Below are 17,500 nucleotides of genomic sequence, written 5' to 3'. Positions count from 1 at the left end.
TTTGCTCAAGAGCACCATGTCAGTGTTCAGAGAGGAAGAGAGACTTTCAGGACTGACCTTTCCACATTTCCAGAGCTGGAGGTTTGTTGTGTCATGTCACACTTTAAAGGGTCAGTTCACCCAAAATACACATGCTCAAAAGCACTTGATGATTGTGCTGAAATTATTTTATTTTTTTAGTTTTGACTCTTTAGAAGGTATTCTTTTAATCTTTTAATGATTTATATATCTAACAATAAGTTGACATGTTGGTGTTCAGAGAGAAGAAAACACAGATGTGTTTGACTGTTGGAATGCAGCCTTAGTGTCTTTACGTCTTTCTCAGTCCTGCTTCTCTCATTCTGTCTCTCTGCCGGTTCTCCATCTGTCCACCAGATGCCCTCAGACTCTCCCACCTGTCCAGGTCACCTGACTCTCTCATCCACCTGCTCACCTGTTTCCACTTTCGCCCATCAGCCCTGCAGTATATAACAATCACTCTGACACACACACTCACACCCCGACTCCTCTCAGTACAGCGTGAGGCTCACGGCCTGATCAGAGAGAACGCTGGTCGTCTCAAACACAATGAAACCCACACAAGTGAGTTTATCACGACATGTGACCAACAAGCAGAACATCAGTCTGTCTGTGGAGCAGTCGCCAGGTAACGGTAGTGATGTCATACGTCAGTGATGTCATACGGAGTTTGATCACAAGAACAGGATCATCAATGAAAGGTAATTGTAAAGACAAACCCTGAATTAACATAACTATAGCAATTCTCAGATGGTCCAAACCTACGCAGGACCCCGTGTGGTGATTATGCTCCAGAGTAACACTGCCTCATCTCCCTTTAACTCTCAGGGGAGGACAGCTCTGATATCCTCCCCTGCTGTAGGACGAGAGCGACGAGGCTCTGAGGGGAACACACAGACGGACAGATGGGCGAAGAACACACTGGCGTCAGACAAGAAAACGGGCCTGCAGAGCACCAGGGAGCTGCATGAGTCTCACATTTAATTATCCCCCGAACGGTCTCACTGTAGCGTCATGAGGGAGAGAGATTAAATCAACTGAACACGTTACACCTTCATTTATATCAGGAGTTTAAGGGGATTTTTATCGGACTGTTAGCTAGCTAATTGTTAGCCTCATAGCCTAAATGTTCAGTGTGCAACTGCTATACAGTCTTTACATTAACATTACTGTCACTACAGTTTAAAGGTGGAGTGTTGTAGTCCTATGGTTATAGTTGGTGGTGTTTTAATTTTAATTTTAACTATACTGCGATAGCGTAATGCTAACATCGTGTGCTTCACAGAAAAGGTTTGTTGGTTGTTTCCTTGACTTGCAGAGATGATTGTTTTTTGTTTGTTTGCTTTTATCTAACGTGTGTCATCGCCGTTGGTGCTTTTAAAAAACCCTTAAATCCCCTTTCCTTCTCTCTCCTTATCTGCGTATCTCAGTGTGTATTTTTTTATCAGAACTTTAATTTCTTCCCCACTCTGCATATTGATGAATGGATGAGAGATTAGAGCGGCGTAGGGCTGTGATGATGGGAAGCGGAGGAGGGAATGATGAAAACACAAGATATATATATTACAGCTGAGAGGCACGGAGGGAGGATGTGGCCTCGGCATTTCAAAGTCTTAGATAATCAATAAGCCGAAGTGAAATCACACTTGAAAGGGAGATTTCGGCTTGATCCATTTTGGCGGTATTTCACTGAAATACTGCACTTGTAAAACGGGAATTATTTATATATGAAGAAGTTTTACGCACGTACCAACTTACCAACCTACAATCACACAAAGATGTTTCTTTTGGAATATATTACTCTATCTTTCTCAATGATCTCTTTCTCTCCGATTCCTTTCTCTCTTCTCGCTGCCTCTGTCAACCAATCGTACTTGGATTTGTCGCCAATAGGCGTATTCTATTTCAGAATCTTCACGGCTCCAGGGTTTTCTAGTCGACCCGCTCACAAAACCTAGCTCAGCTAATTAGCGGTTGGTTAGCGGTTGACGCAGCCGGTGGAGATAATATTGCCGCAGGTGGAAGATGATACTATCGCGGATTTATTATCAGTTCCCTTTTCAAGATGATCATTCAATGAAAAGATGGACATTGTTAAAAAAGATTCTTAGCTGTTTAACTAAAAACAAGCAGGACTGTCAATCAGGACACCGGTGTTGGACCCCGCGTTTTGGATTGATGGTGAAAGGTTAGGGTTAGGCATTTGTTGCCTCAACCTCAGAGTTGGTTTTGTTATTTGAACATAACCGTTGGTGTTCAAGCCCAACCACCATGTTTTCCTTAACTTAACAAAGTGGTTTTTGTTTCCTAAACCTAAGTCGTCCGGAAAAGAAAGTCGTGACGAGGGACAGGAAAACAAACGGGCAATTTGTGTCTATTTCACGCATTGCCGTGAGACTGTGTTGTTGTGTTTTGACCTCATTCAAGTTGCTTCTTCCCTCTTGTTGTGACATGAACAGGCCCCTTTGTTGAAGACGCTCCACTGTCTCATCAAGGTCACTCCAGCTGACGCAGCGCCAAAAGAGAGCACGTATATTTGGGTTTTCAAAACAAACTAAAATAAGCGATCGACGCCTTTCCCTTTGCTGGAGATCAAGTACACTCAGATATGTTTATTGTGTTTACATAACGGCTGTTTCTTTCTACATCTAACTCTGTTTATTTGGATTCGATCCAGAGATGTTGATTGTTGGTAAAATTGCTGTTGTCTGACTGGAGGTCTGGTGTCTTTGAGGAGAACATTTTAATTGTATGTTCTGCCCGTTAATAAATCATAATTGTCCATATCCCTGTTGATTTTATTCATTAGATATTCACTTCACGCCTCATAGCATCATGCAGGAAAAGGAGGCTAACATGAGCGTCATGTTTTCATCACTGCAGATCTGGAGGTTGATTTAAAAACCCGTGACTACTGCAGAGTCACGGGTTTAGAGAAGGATTGCAGATTGTAACCGGTTCCACTGACCACAAACGCCGGGTGTTAGCGGGTGTTTGTGGGTGTTTCTGTCCGGTAAGAAAGAGGCTTTAGTTTAGAGTCACTTCACAACAGCAGAGGACGCTTGTAAAATGTTGCATTGAGCGAATGCTTAGTTGGTGACGTTTTGAAGTGGCCTCCAAGATAAAAGCCTCGTCTGGCTGAGGTCTCTGACAGAGTGAAGCAGCCACACGGTCACGGGGGGTGAGAGGGTGACCTATAGTGGAGGACAAACTGCAGCGAGTCCTCGCTTTGATGAAGACTTCTCCTCGGGGGGGGCCTTCTTTACGGGTGATCAGCACTTGACTGTTCGTGACTTGAATACTGTAAGTGCCTGCAGAGCAAAACTTACCATCATGAAGTCGTCTCCGTAAATCATTGGATTTGGAATTTGATCCTGGCATCATGAAAGCAATGTAAGCTTGAGAGCTTTAAAGTCATGTTTTCTATCATTGTGGTTTCCTTTTTGTTAGATTTTTTTTTTAAATATTGACCTTGATTAATGCACAAAAGAATGATGTGACCACCTATAAATACCCTGTTAAGACACCGTCCATAAGATTTACTTCTGTTCTACCTTTCCTCTCCTTGTAAGTTTGCCCCGGACGAGCATGTGTGTTCAGGGTGTGTTCTACTGTGTCACGCATGCCGCTCACCATATTTCAGCGGTCTACTTCTCCAATCCAATAAGATTTTGATAAACAACGCTGTCACCTCCGCCATGCTTTCCTGTGTTTCTGTTAGCGGCTGTGTGTGAGATAAAGAAGGCCAGAGACAGACAGTAGTACTGCGCTGTAGCTTCATCATGCAGTTGGAGTTCCAGATGGAAACCCCTCTTTTTGGATCCGTGTGTGGACTTAAAGCCAAAAGTAAAGCTTTGTTTGTTCTCACGCTTGGTGCCTCCGCAGACGGTGCGAGCTCCGAGCATGAACGGAGGCGTTTTATACTCTGTGAGCTGCATTATTCTACGAAACACCAGAGGACGTACAGACAAAATGAACTGTGAGGAATCAGACAGACACCGAGTGTAACTCAGAGATCTGCTCTTAGACTGAAGGTGAAACCAGCAAAAAGCCATAAACTAACCTCCACTATAGAGAGGAGGGATTGTAATTATCTATAAACTCATATCTCATATTCATGGATACTTTATTACCTTTATACAAACCTGTAAAGAAAGAAGTCCAGCATTAAATGTGTTGTAAAGAAACAAAGGCTGAACATCCTGTAAACTGTTTGATTTGGCTGCTAAACACTGTTTCTAGAAACAAATCGTTCTTCTTTGTAAAGTCACTTGTAAATAGTGATTTTAGCATTGAACTCCTTGTTACAGTCACGCGATCCACGCCAAGTTACAGAAATTCTGAGGTGCACGACCAAGCACCGCGCCCCACGTGCCGGCCGTGATTGGGTCATTTTCTGGCGCCGGCTTCACTGCGGCGAGTTTAAACTAAGCTGCAGTGTTGGCCTGCACTCTGAGACGCCTAGTTAATCCAATCTGTGGCTTCAGTCTCTGTCAACTAAGGTTTCTTTAGTCGTGTTTTATTGGACGTGTGATCATGTTGATATCGCACAATAAAAAGCACTTTTGCGTTACTAAATGAGATTAATTCCCCATAAGAATACGCAATAACGAGTCCATGTCATCTCTGGCACAATCCCCAGATGTGTCGTTTGCTTTACTGGCTGTGGAGCATAATATGTTTCGACCGCCTGTGTTTGCTCATAACTCACTGGTCGTCATTGTTGAGCGGCTTCAAATGCAAGTTGGCGAGGAGGAGGAGGAGGAGGAGGATGCAGAGTGTGTGGAAATGCCAAGAAGTCGACGGTTTTAGTCTCCAAACAGAGAAAATTGGTTTTGAGGGACAGAAAAACCTCGTTATCCTGAAACCTTGTTGTGTTTTCCTCAAACACTTTTCATGTTTTCTACATTGATGTATTATTGATATGTGAGCACCTGGTGAATGAACTGTTGGGTTTGTTTCTTCTAAGGGACAGTGTATTATAATTTCCCTTTTTAGAGTTAAAGCTTTTCAAACGTTAGATTGGACACAACCGTGCCTTTTATCAGTTCATACACTCTTTCTTGTTTTGTTGTTTTCGTCATGAGCACATTCACACAAACACGCGGTCAAACTTTCGGAGCTTTTGCACTTCAAATAAAGGCGTCAACCAATCACGTTGAAGCCACTCCTTCTGTTCTTACCTTTCACAATAAAAGCCCTAAACATATACACTGCAACTGATTACCAAACTCATTTGGCTTCATGCTTGAAGCCAAAAAGGGGGAAGTAAATATTCCAAACGGTAATCTAACGATGATGGAGATGAAGAAGATGACGTTCAGAGTAAAACCACTGCTGGAGGATCATGTCTCGTTCCAGCTGTATGCTGAGATTTAAGATGGAGATGTGGGGAACGAATAAATCAAACGACAGTCGGAGTAGATATTGACAAATCCATCATCACTGGAACGGCTCGCTGTAACAAATTAGCATCTCTGCTCTCTTTCTTTGGGAGTCTTAGTATCTGAATTCTGTTTGTTTTTTTGAGTATAGATTCTCATTCTAATATGCAAATTAAAGACTGCAGGGACTCCAGATGTATGATCAATCATATCATACTGTTAATAGATGCAGTAGTTCACTGTGCCACAGTACAGGCTGCTCTAATCAGCATTCATAGCTGTAACGATGACCACAGAGTGGGCATGATGGGGGATGGATGGGTCCAACCAACATCGATCTGTCAGCATGGAGACCGCTGGTTCGATCCCCGTGTGGAACGAGAAGTCGACTTATTATTCTCGTAACTTGCGTACTTCAGGAAACGGCACAGCCGTACTTATTTTAACCCAAACGACGATCTTTTCCTCAACCTAACCTAAAGTAGTTTTGTTGCCGAAACTTAACCAAGTTGCTTCCTGTGAAAACGGAGGTTTATTTTGAAAAGCCTGTGTGTATGTAAGGAGCTGAAACGTGACAGGTGTTGCTCTGCTTTTGCAGTAAAACTTAGTAACTTTTCGTAAGATATCGCACAAACCATTGAGGACATTTGCACAGAATCACAAAACTGTTCTGGTGGCGGTACTGTGATCACACTGAAAACATTCAACATGTAACTACACAAAGAATTCCACGATTACTTAGAACATAGAGATGACAATATGAAACAGAAACACAAATAATAATAATAATAATAATACATTTTATTTATATAGCGCTTTTCATAAAACTCAAAGACACTTTACATTAAAATCATCATAAATATAAAAGCAATCATAAAATACACAATAGTGGTCACACATTAACAGCAGTTTTGAACAGGTGGGTTTTGATCTGAGATTTGAATGTGGAGAGGTCAGTGCAGTCTCGGATGTGTTTGGGGAGAGAGTTCCAGAGGGAGGGGGCAGCTATGGAGAAGGCTCTGTCGCCCCATGTCCGGTGCTTGGTCCTGAGTGGAAGGGACAGGAGGTTGGCATCAGAGGAGCGGAGCGACGGGATGGAGTGTGGTGGTGAAGCAGGTCGGTGAGGTAGGAGGGGGCCTGATTGAGGAGGGCTTTATGAGTGAGGAGAAGGATTTTGTATTGGAGCCAGTGGAGGTTCTGGAGAACAGGGGTGATGGGGTCACGAGAGCGGGTGTGGGTGAGCAGGCGAGTGGCAGAGTTCTGGATGTACTGGAGTTTATTTAGGATTTTGGATGATGTGCCGTGGAGAATGCTGTTGCAGTAGTCGATTCTGCAGGTGATGAAGGCGTGGATCAGAGTTTCAGCAGCAGATGAGGAGAGTGATGGGCGGAGACGGGCTGTTTTTTAAGTGGAAAAAGGCAGTTCTGGTGATTTGTTTGACGTGGTGTTCAAAGGAGAGGTTGCTGTCGAACAAATGACTGTTCAGTAGCATTCATCACACTGAGCTGACTTGAACAGTTTTAAAAGTGTGTCTGTTTGGTCTTTTGAAGGGTTTTATCGCCCACGTGCACTCCCATCGCTAACTGGATTGGGATGGCGCTTAATATGGCGGACCCTTAATGTGAAAGGAGTGGAAGCGGAGCGTGAGAGGGGTGAAGGGGCCGTATTGGAGAATTGGGAAGCCAGCAGAGATGGAGGTGTTGAATGATGAAGTAGTGACATATGAGACACATCGATGCCACAGAAACAGGAGTCACAGCTGCTGCTGGGACGTGGCTGATGATCCTGTAGTTCCTGTATCAGTGACGTCCTTCTGTTTATACTTCCTCTTCTGGCTCCTTAAAAGACAATTAAGAAATAACTGAATTCATTATCATATTTATCATCTATCTCTCTCTCTCTCTCTCTCTCTCTCTCTCTCTCTCTCTCTCTCTCTCTCTCTCTGTCTCTCTCTCTGTCTCTCTCTCTGTCTCTCTCTCTCTGTCTCTCTCTCTCTCTCTCTTTATCACAGTGTTACTACACTTTCTACCGTTTCCCATCTTTCTCTCTCTCTCTCGCTCTTCCACTCACTTTCTTGGGGGCGCGCGCACACACAACCATCGATCACCATTGATTCCGATTCCCTCCTCCTCCCTCTCTCTCTCTTTCTCTCTCTCCCTCTCCCTCCCTCCCTTTGGCACGCACGCGCGCACACACCTCCCGTTAAAATATTCATTCCTGACACCTCAAAGGCCTTTTTTCTTTTTTGCCTCCCACATGTTCCCTCCGGTGGAGACACGGAGCCCGTGGCTTGTGGAAATACACGCAGAGGCATAACAACAAAAACTAGTACTTGATTACTTTGACATCATCTTGTCGTTGTGTTTTATTTAGATTAGATAGATCACACAGGGATCTCAACGCTCCGTCATGTTTCTGATATCTCTCAGCTGAGATGAAATCACCCGCGGACCCCCTCGACGTTTTGTGCGTATTTCGGCTCACGCGGCAACTGGGCAAACTGTTGATAACCTCCCCCCCGCATCTGGAAACGCACCGGGGACCCGCCGAACGACCGGCAACAGGCAGGTGAAGTCTCAGTTAAGGAATTCCCCGAGTTTGGAGAGCCGAGCCGCGCAACGAGACCTCTGCGGGGGCGGCGGGCGGTAACCTTCAGTTCGTCTGCTTCGACTGAGATTCCTCCGTTTTTGGGGAACCTTGTGGGGGGTCGTGGGGGGTGGGGGGGGGGGGGGGAGGGAGATTTCTGCATGTCTTCCTCGATAATCCCAGTTTCAAGGATTCCGTATAATCTCCGGTGCGACGACAACGAGCCGCAGTCAGGAGCCGCCCCGTAACCTCTCCAGGCTCCGGGGGGCGCAGCGCGTCAGTGTGCCCTGATGGAGCGATTACTCCCGCGCTCAATTTGGATACCGTTTCTGGGCTTCTCATCAATACCGGTCCTCCTGTTTCGGTAAACAGAGAGAGGGATTTTTTTTTTTTAAAAGGACGGGAAAGACGGAAGCACGGGAAAGACACGTGGGTTCCCGAGGCGCACCGTCGGACCCGGTGTTGATGCGCGCAGATTTTCCCAATTCATCCGCTTATTTTCTCTCTGTGTGTGTAACGAACTCTGATACCTGACAGAGTTGAGCTGGAAACATGTCCAAGAGGGAGACGTCCAGCCGGAGTGCTGCGAACACAGGGATGCTCCTGGTCGGATATCCGCTTTGGGTTTAGGAGATCTCTCGGATATCAGACCTCAGCGGAGACGCAGCGGCGGCTCTGGAGTTCCAGAGAGCGGAGGAGAAGCACATCTTATATTTACGGATTACCGGCCTTTTTTTCTTTCTTCTTCTCCTGAAACACCGACGCGCTCTTCTTTGATGTCTGAAAAGGTAAAAGCAACCCCCCCCCCCCATCTGTTGCTTTTTTATCACGCTCTCCCAGAAGAAGCGTTGATTGAGTAAACATGTATCCATCAATGTATCCTCCTCCATTCCTGCTTACTGATGTGCAGAACAGTCTCACTTCTCAACATCAGTTTGACACATTTCTTTTATTTTCTACCAGCTATGAAGAAAATCATAATCCGCAGATAGATTGGGTAAAGGCCCACATTACGCATTGCAAAAACAACACATATTCAGCTCATTATGAGGTCATATGATCAAGATCATGTATTATTCCTTATGCAGAGTGTATAGTGCTTGTCATGTGACTGTTGCGGGGCTTCAAGCCTCTGTTGGTTATTGAAGAGAAAAAGGGCAAATTCATCTATAAAATCAATAAATAATAAGCTGCTTTTCAACTATGAGACGCTCCTGCAGGTCGGTCCAAACGCTGTGAGAATTATTTCTATTTTCTCTCAGTAGCTCTGGGTCAACAGGTCCGGGAGAGTGTCTCTCGCGCTCTCTCTCTCTCTCGAAAAATATGAAAACTGAAGAAAGTATTGATCCAGATGTTTTGTTTTTTTGGCATCACCTTGGTTGTTTTTAGGCAAATCTTTGCACTCCCGTCTGTATTGATTTTTCGGAGTAAAGCGACCAAACAGGCAACAGAGGACGCTCTTTGTACTGATTTTGAGTAACCTGCTGCCTTTTTCTAAATCCATGAGGTTCACTGCTGCAGGTTACACATGAGACCTCCTTTATATGGAGTTAGAATAGATGGACACAACAGAAGCACTTATGATGGATACGCAGTCTTTTATTAATGTTCACGAATTAAAAATAACTTTATCTGATGACGTGCATGACAGGCAGCAGGCTTGGTCTGGAGATATAGATTGATTGATGGATTGATTGATAGATAGATGTCTCCAGTAAACAAAAGACTGCGTTTCATTGCCGCTGGAGGAAACCCATTAAAGAGGAAAGAAGCAAGAGGACAGAGAGGCAATTAAAACCCCAGAGGATGACATTTCATCTCATCATGGAGGAGGATCAGACGGAGGGTTGTAATTGGCTCATTACTTGTTCCCCTGTGCATGCTTGGCCTATCAAACAAAGGACACAAATTGCGACAGCAATATCTCTATCACAACACATGAATCCTTTTATTTACTTTTTTAAATGTCACCTTCCAGTGTTTTTTTATTCCCGGGTACTCGTGAGCTCGGACCAGTCAGCTTAAACCCCCTTGAGAGGTTTGTAATTGGTGGGAAGGAGGACGAAGGCTTTTATCTCGCCAGTGTTGTGGCGGCCTCAAGCGAGGCGCTGTATTCCCAAACGCTCAGCAGTAACCACAGTGCTTCTCCAGCTGTGAAGGTGTTGAACCGCGTGTTTAAGCCGAGGGTCAGTGAAAGAACCGCTGACATCGGGGGGAACTTCACACCACTTTGACTTCATGAAAACATGTCGAATAAACACATTTACATGCTCATAAAACTATACGTTAGCACATCATTAGCTAGCATTAGCACTGCTATGCTACGCTAGCTACTACACAGAATATATTTTTTGATTGTAACAGCAGGGATGCCCCCCCCCCCCTTTACTCTGACACACACACACACACACACACACACACACACCGACTCCTCTCAGTACAGCGTGAGGCTCACGGCCTGATCAGAGAGAACTCTGGTCGTCTCAAACACAATGAAACCCTCACAAGTGAGTTCATCACAACATGTGACCAACAAGCAGAACATCAGTCTGTCTGAGGAGCAGCTGTCAGGTAACGGTAGTGATGTCATACGGTAGTGATGTCATACGGAGTTGATCAGAAGAACAGGATCATCACTGAGATCATTGATTAGCTGAGAATGATTTTAAAGGTTTTAGAACTTCTTGTGTTGCTGCTTCAGAAAGACTATTTGTTTACATACAAGAATTATGAATCATGTTGATTCTTCTCTTAATTAATTGTCTTTTTTTCTCACAGTAAAATCAAAAAGAACCGATAAGAGTTTAAGGAACTGAACCGATAAGTGTACAAGTATCAATAACATCCTAACGATACTCGTCTCTATGTTACGGCGTTGTTCCTTCATTTCATCGTCTTCTGTCTGGACCTCCAGGTGATGTGGTGGTTTACTTTTACACTTTATCTTCTAACTTTATCTTTTTAACCTGTTTTTATCCTCACCGTAGCGTCAGCGACCTGTCAATCACAGCAGCCCCGCCCTAAAGCATCCCCTGCTTTAGAGATTGAGACCATAAACTCATGTTTACAATGTTTACTGAGGTAATAAATCAAGAGAGAAGTAGAGTCATTTTCTCATAGACTTCTATACAACCAGAGGAGTCGCCCCCTGGTGGACACTAGAGAGAATGCAGCTTTAACACATGAAGCTTTGACTTCACTCAGCAGAACGGAGGTTGCCTCCTGATTCTGCTGAGTTAAAAGCTGAGAACATTTAAAACTCATTTCACATCCTGCTTGCATTAGAGTGCTGTTGTCTTCTGTTACTACGAGCACTTCAGGTGTGGCAGGAACGAATGACCACAATCACCAACGTCTGGCTTTTGAGGGAAAGAGAAGTGTCTCAGTTCATTCATGTTCATAGCAACACATCCAACACGACGGCACAGCTGCATCCAGTGAGCTGGTGTGTGTGGTTGTAGCTCAGCGCCGGCTCTACTCCCTTTTTCACTGGATGATGTTTGGATGACACGGTGCTGAGGGAGAGATGAAGGAGCAGGACCGGCCGGTGCTCTGGTGTCCAGTTCACCAACGTTTATTGCGGCGTTTGCTGCTGGCTGCAGGGTCTTAAACATGCTGACATTGAGTAAGTGCATTTAGGTGAGGGGCGGTAGGTGGTGTTGTTGTGGAGACCAGAAAGCACATTGCCTGGAGAGGACCGCTGTCACCGGCTAACAGCCGAACTCCCGTCTGCTGCTGGAGAGTTAAACCCATAACACTCAGAGGACGACGCCTTGTCACATCCCTATGAGGAGGGGGAACTCCTGGCACCTCACCATTCCACTCCAATTCATCTTGATGCATCGGAGTTTTTCTATACTGTGACTATCTAGCTATTTTTAAAACACTGCATAAAGATTCATAATTAAAAAAACAGATGAATTTACTTCCATTATCTTTTAATAATTCAATATCAGTGAAAAAAATGGAAGAGATGTGTCAACTGGAAGGGTTACGTTTCCAAGCATTGCAAAGAGAACCAACAAGAAAATGAATAGAATTCATAACGTACATTCAGATTATTGAGTTTCGTTATCTTTCAAGACGAAATTGCGATGCATCTAAGAATCAATCCCCCCCCCGACAACCCCTTTACTAACACAGCGTGAGCGTTTGAGAGAGAAAGTGAGCACCAGAACAAACTGACATTCCTTCAAGGTCAGCCTTTTTTTCGTTGATAGTGTTGGACACTTACTTTTGCCACAAGTGCCCATGCGTGTTGAGCCAATGTGCTGAGTGGGTTTTTCTTTTTATGTGTCTGTGGTTTGGTGGACCTCGGACCCTCTAAGGGGGTCCGGGGGTCAGGCTCCTCGGGAAGAAAAAGGGCGCTATGGAGCATTTGGGGCGTTATTTATAGTAATATTAATAGTCCAAAATGGTGTGACATGGTGTAGTTTTAAATTATCTTAAAACCTGACATGGAGTCAGGTGTCATCATATTTAGAAAAGCATGTAAAGTTTCATGAATTCATTCAACATGCCTCAAGGACAGTTTTACAAGAAACCTCCTCAGGATGCCTTCAAGAATAAAATGCTTCTTTCCTGTAAGTCACTCTGTCTTAAATGAAATTCACATCTTACATTGCGTGCATGCGTTTGGCTCGAGGGTCAGGAGTGTAGGAGCTTGTTGGCAACTTAAATGCGAACAGAGAAGTGTAAAAAAAAACACAAAACCTATAGTATAAGCGAGTAGAAATCACTCTGTTTGGCCTCAGTGCGTTGGATAAACACGTCATTATCTCGCTGATGGAAATAAAGTGTCGGGCGACGGGCCACTCTCTGCAGAACGCTGTCGGTCCTTATGAGGCTGTCACACCGGCGCTGAACTGTGTCAGAATATATCGGATTATTTCAGTTCATCAGGACATTGAAGGAGAAGGGAATCTTCTTCCAGCGAAGATCTGGTGCAGTGTTTAACCTCATTGTGGTGGTCATGAAAGCGGCGTTACATTTGTTTAACAGGGTGTTCATCTTGGACCCTTTGTCTTATATTATATATGTGCCAGCAGGAGACATTAGGTCAGGATGTGAGAAAGCATATTGTTAAACGTGTGCAGAGAATTAAATTACTCGTCGCTGAAAGCGACAGGTCATGTGGCATTTTGGCACTGGCCTCAGATTTCGAATGACAGCCCTGCAATTTGTCTCTCGATATTTTACTGAGACCGCATCACAGAGTTGTTAATTCATCCCTCGTCTCATTCCTCGAGTCTGTAAATTTATGCTTTGAGCAACTTTCTCTGTGAAATCTCCATCTGTCTCTGTCAGCAAAGCTTTGACTTGCATCTCCCGTTCCCTCTTCACCACAGACGCTTTACTTCTGCGTCCTGTTAAATGATTTAGCAGTTTTTGCATCAGGAATTATTTGTTCCGTCATCGTCGGTTTATTTTTACTGTTGATGCAAAAAAAGATTTAATGCGGAGCCAAAGTGCACAAGTATAAAAAAGCATACTCTTTGATGGTAACATTTTTTATTTAAAGCTTTTCATGCATTACTTGGTGCATCATGGCCAGAATGCACCTTGATTGCAGCATTACGAGAAAAAAAAACATGGCGCTGAATTTATCTCTTTGCAGTCCCTGTTTCTTACATGTTGTTAAAAAGTAGTTTCCAATGACTGCAAACAAAGGGCCACAGGTCAGCTCTTCCTTCAACCAGAGGATCGGCGGTTCGATCCCCGGCTCCTCCGGTCCATGTCGATGTGTCCTTGAGACACTTGACCCCAAAGTGCTCCCGAATGCTACGCCTACGGCGTGAGAACTTTGTGTTTCAGATGTTGCCATCAGTGTATGAATGGGTGAATGACATGTGTTAAAAGTGCTGTCAGTGGTCAGAGAGGTAAGTAAGTAAGTAAGATTTATTTATTTATAAAGCGCTTTTTACGGACATAAGTCACAAAGTGCTTAACAGGGACAGAATTACAACCATAAACAACACAATGTGACCATATAAGGGCCAATCATTTACACACACACAAAGTACAAAATTAAAACGTGGTTTAAAAGCAGGCCTAGGACATGAGTTTTTAGTCTCAGCAGGTGTGTCTTGAGCTGATTCTGGAACAAATTCACAGAATCTGAGAAACGTAGAGGTTCCACAGCCTCGGTGCTACTGCCTCAAAAGCTCGGTCACCACGGGTCATCAGGCGAGTGCGTGGGACAGACAGATAATCAAACATGTTTGACCTGAGAGCGCGGGCGGGTGAATAAGGGTGAAGTAATTCAGCCACATATGTGGGAGTCTGACCGTGTAGTGCTCTGTGAGTGAGGGTGAGAATTTTAAAGTGTATCCTAAATGCTACAGGGAGCCAGTGGAGAGATGGGAGTACGGGGGTGATGTGAGAACGTCGAATTGTCCTGGTGAGTAATCTGGCGGCAGCGTTTTGAATTACCTGCAAACGGTTAAGAGCAGCTACACTGAGTGACGAGAAAAGTGTGTTACAGTAGTCGATGCGTGAAGAGATGAATGTGTGTATGATCATCTCTAGTTCAGCTGTTGATACTACAGATCTCAGTTTACTGATATTTCTTAGGTGGAAGAAACAGGATCTGGACAGCTGCTTAACATGGATCGATCACAATAACCCCTAGATTGCGTAGGTTACAATGGGCAGCAGTGGAGAGTGGACCAATACTCTGTTTGATCATGGGGACAAACTCATCCGGTGCAATAACCAGAACCTCCGTCTTGGTGTCGTTGAGTTGTAAGCAGTTTTCTGCCGTCCAGTCTCTGATGGCATTGACACAGTCCAGGAGCCTAGTTAATGTGAAGGCCTCGCTGGGTTTGAATGACAGATGGAGTTGGATATCATCTGCATATAAATGATAGGACACATTATAACTTTTTATAATCGGTCCCAAAGGTAGCAAATAAAGGGAAAATAACAGAGGCCCCAGAACGAGCCCTGCGGTACGCCACAAGACAGTGGAGCGGTAACAGACACAAAATCACCCACAGAGACATTAAAGCTTCTGTCAGCGAGGTAAGATGTAAACCAGTCTAGCGCTATGCCAGATATGCCAACCCAATCACGTAGCCTCTTAATAAGGATGTTATGGTCTACAGTGTCGACTGCAGAACTGAGGTCCAGAAGTACTAACGCAGAGCAGTCACCTGCATCAGAAGACTTGAGAACGTCATTTGAAACCCTCAGGAGAGCGGTTTCAGTAGAGTGTTGCATACGGAACCCAGACTGGAATCTGTCGTACATGTTGTGCCTCTCTAGTGCAGCAGTAAGTTGGTTGGCCACCACCTTCTCTAAGATTTTTGAAAGGAAAGGTAGTTTTGACATGGGCCTGTAGTTCATAGGCAATGCCGGATCTAAGTTTAGTTTCTTTAATACAGGCTGGATAGTGGCATGTTTAAAGTAGGAGGGGGTAATTCCTGCAGACAATGAGGAATTAACAATAGATGTTACAGCAGGTCTTGTGAGGTTCTTCCTCTCGTTCCAGCATGCAGCACTCAGAGCTCAGCGATGGAGTCGCTGTCCACACGAACAACTCTCAATCACTGCGAAGCTCGCTGGGATCAATACGTCCTCATAACTCCGGGCCCCTGACCCTGATCAATATTGCCCTGAGGAGACGAAGCTGACACACACACACACACACACACGCACACACACACACACTCTCTCTCTCTCTTGGATGTCTCTGCTATCTTCCCAACCATCCCAAAGGCTTTACATATCACAGGGAAGATTGGGGCCACCTGAACACACACACACACACACGTATACACAGACGTGCACACACTCACTTAATGCAGCTCGGGGGGGGGGGGGGGGACCTGGCCAAGAGGCGGCGACAGAAGGCGAGTCGATAGCAGACATTGCAACACAGATGTAACTAGTGCAACAAAAAACGTTTGACAAAACTCAAAAGTCACAGTATTTAGAATCTATGTTCATAATAGTTGTCTATTATTTGTGGCGAGATTTTAAATGACAGATGGCAGCGTTCGTCACACATGATGTCTTCAAAGCCGCCGGAAAGCTGAAAATCTGATGATTACGACATGTTTTTACAGCTTCTGGCCGTGATAAACGCTGCAGTGTAAAAGGAAAACATGCGTTTCCATCCCGCTGGCATGTTTTGGGGTTCAGAGGGCGTACGGCGTCTCTAGGTCGCTCCTCCGCATTCAAAATATGGTAACTTTCGTTCATTGGTTACGAACAAAAACCAACATGGTGACGGAGAACCTCGCCAAGCTCAAGGCTTCAAAACGTCCGTCCACAAACCAATGAGAGACGACACCATGACCACGTCCACCTCTTACAGTCTGTGGGACGGACGTGTTGGTCGGTCGTCCATACTTCCTATGTTGGTTTGAGCTGTTCCTCTCCCGTCTCTGACCCAGCCTTAATTGTGTTTGTCGTGGAGTGTTTGTGCTTCTCCCTCCACCACTTCTATATTTAGGCCTCTGTCTCCCTCGCTTACGGAGGCTGTGCTCCATGGACACACAAATCATTATGACGAGTTGACACCAGCAGAGCACTTTCCTCCACTCCCAAAGTGCTTCGTAGGCTGTTGGTCATTTGGTGTAAAATGCAGAGCAAACGGAGCGATTGGGATTAACTTTTCACTGGAATCATCAAGCAGTCACCTTCATTTAACACTTATTTCAGACATCTTACCAAAAAACGCATTTAAAAAACATCGTGACGTCACCCGTTGGTTTGTGGACTGATGTTATGAAGTCTTGAGTTCGGCGATTTCGGCATCGCCATCTTGGCTTTTTTTCATCCGATGAACGGAAGTTACCATGTTTAGAATGTGAGTGACGTAGAGACGCCGTATACGTCTCTGGTCCTGTCAATCACCGTGTAGCCCATCTGAATTTGAGTTGAAATGAATTTGAGAAGGAAGCATGTTGGAAAAAAAGAGAAGTCATACAGTTAGAAACAAAACCATAAACTGATAGCATATGTTCTGGTCTGTGCATTAAATGATGATTCTGGATCATATTGGTGACATAAAACATTACAGTTGTCGTGACGCCATCTGATTTACTGTACCGTGTACCATGAAACGTTTCTTTGTTGTTAATGTCGTCACGTAAACCTTCGTAGAGGAAGGTGATTTGTCCTTTTCAAGTGTCTCTTTGGAAAGTATTCCCATGCTAGTTGGTGTGTGTGTGTGCGTGTGTGTGTGTGTGTGTGTGTGTGTGTGTGTGTGTGTGTGTGTGTGTGTGGAGAGCTGAATATCATATTTTTTGCGTTAAATGAGATAAAAAGACGGCTATGCGAGAGTGAGTAAAGTAAGAGAAAGCCTGACATTTACGTTCCTAGAGCGCAGAGGTAATCTTTCACACACATACACACACACACACACACACACACACACACACACACACACACACACACACACATATAATTGACTATTTGTCTCTGACCAGCACCTTAATCAGCTGGATTGATTAGACCTGTGTGTGTGTGTGTGTGTGTGTGTGTGTGTGTGTGTGTGTGTGTGT

At 44.6% G+C, this 17,500-nt stretch overlaps 2 protein-coding genes across 2 annotated transcripts in view; one reads left to right on the top strand and one right to left on the bottom strand.

Annotated features, from left to right (window-relative positions):
• Window positions 1–17,500, bottom strand: part of LOC116400743 (GRB2-related adapter protein-like) — a 55,012-nt gene that overhangs the window by 18,312 nt on the left and 19,200 nt on the right. The gene's annotated exons all lie outside the window — the stretch shown is intronic.
• The window catches only part of LOC116400745 (voltage-dependent T-type calcium channel subunit alpha-1I-like), a 153,271-nt gene continuing 143,897 nt past the window's right edge, over window positions 8,127–17,500 (top strand). Inside the window, exon 1 of the mRNA XM_031878742.1 lies at window positions 8,127–8,776. The gene's annotated coding sequence lies outside the window, so the exon portion shown is untranslated. The remainder of the gene's footprint in view (window positions 8,777–17,500) is intronic.

The sequence above is a fragment of the Anarrhichthys ocellatus genome, unplaced genomic scaffold (assembly GCF_004355925.1).
Source record: "Anarrhichthys ocellatus isolate YVR2014 unplaced genomic scaffold, GSC_Weel_1.0 scaffold197, whole genome shotgun sequence".
Lineage (NCBI taxonomy): Eukaryota > Metazoa > Chordata > Actinopteri > Perciformes > Anarhichadidae > Anarrhichthys > Anarrhichthys ocellatus.
Note: the sequence above shows the minus strand (reverse complement) of the source record. Positions and strands in the feature narration are given on the sequence as shown.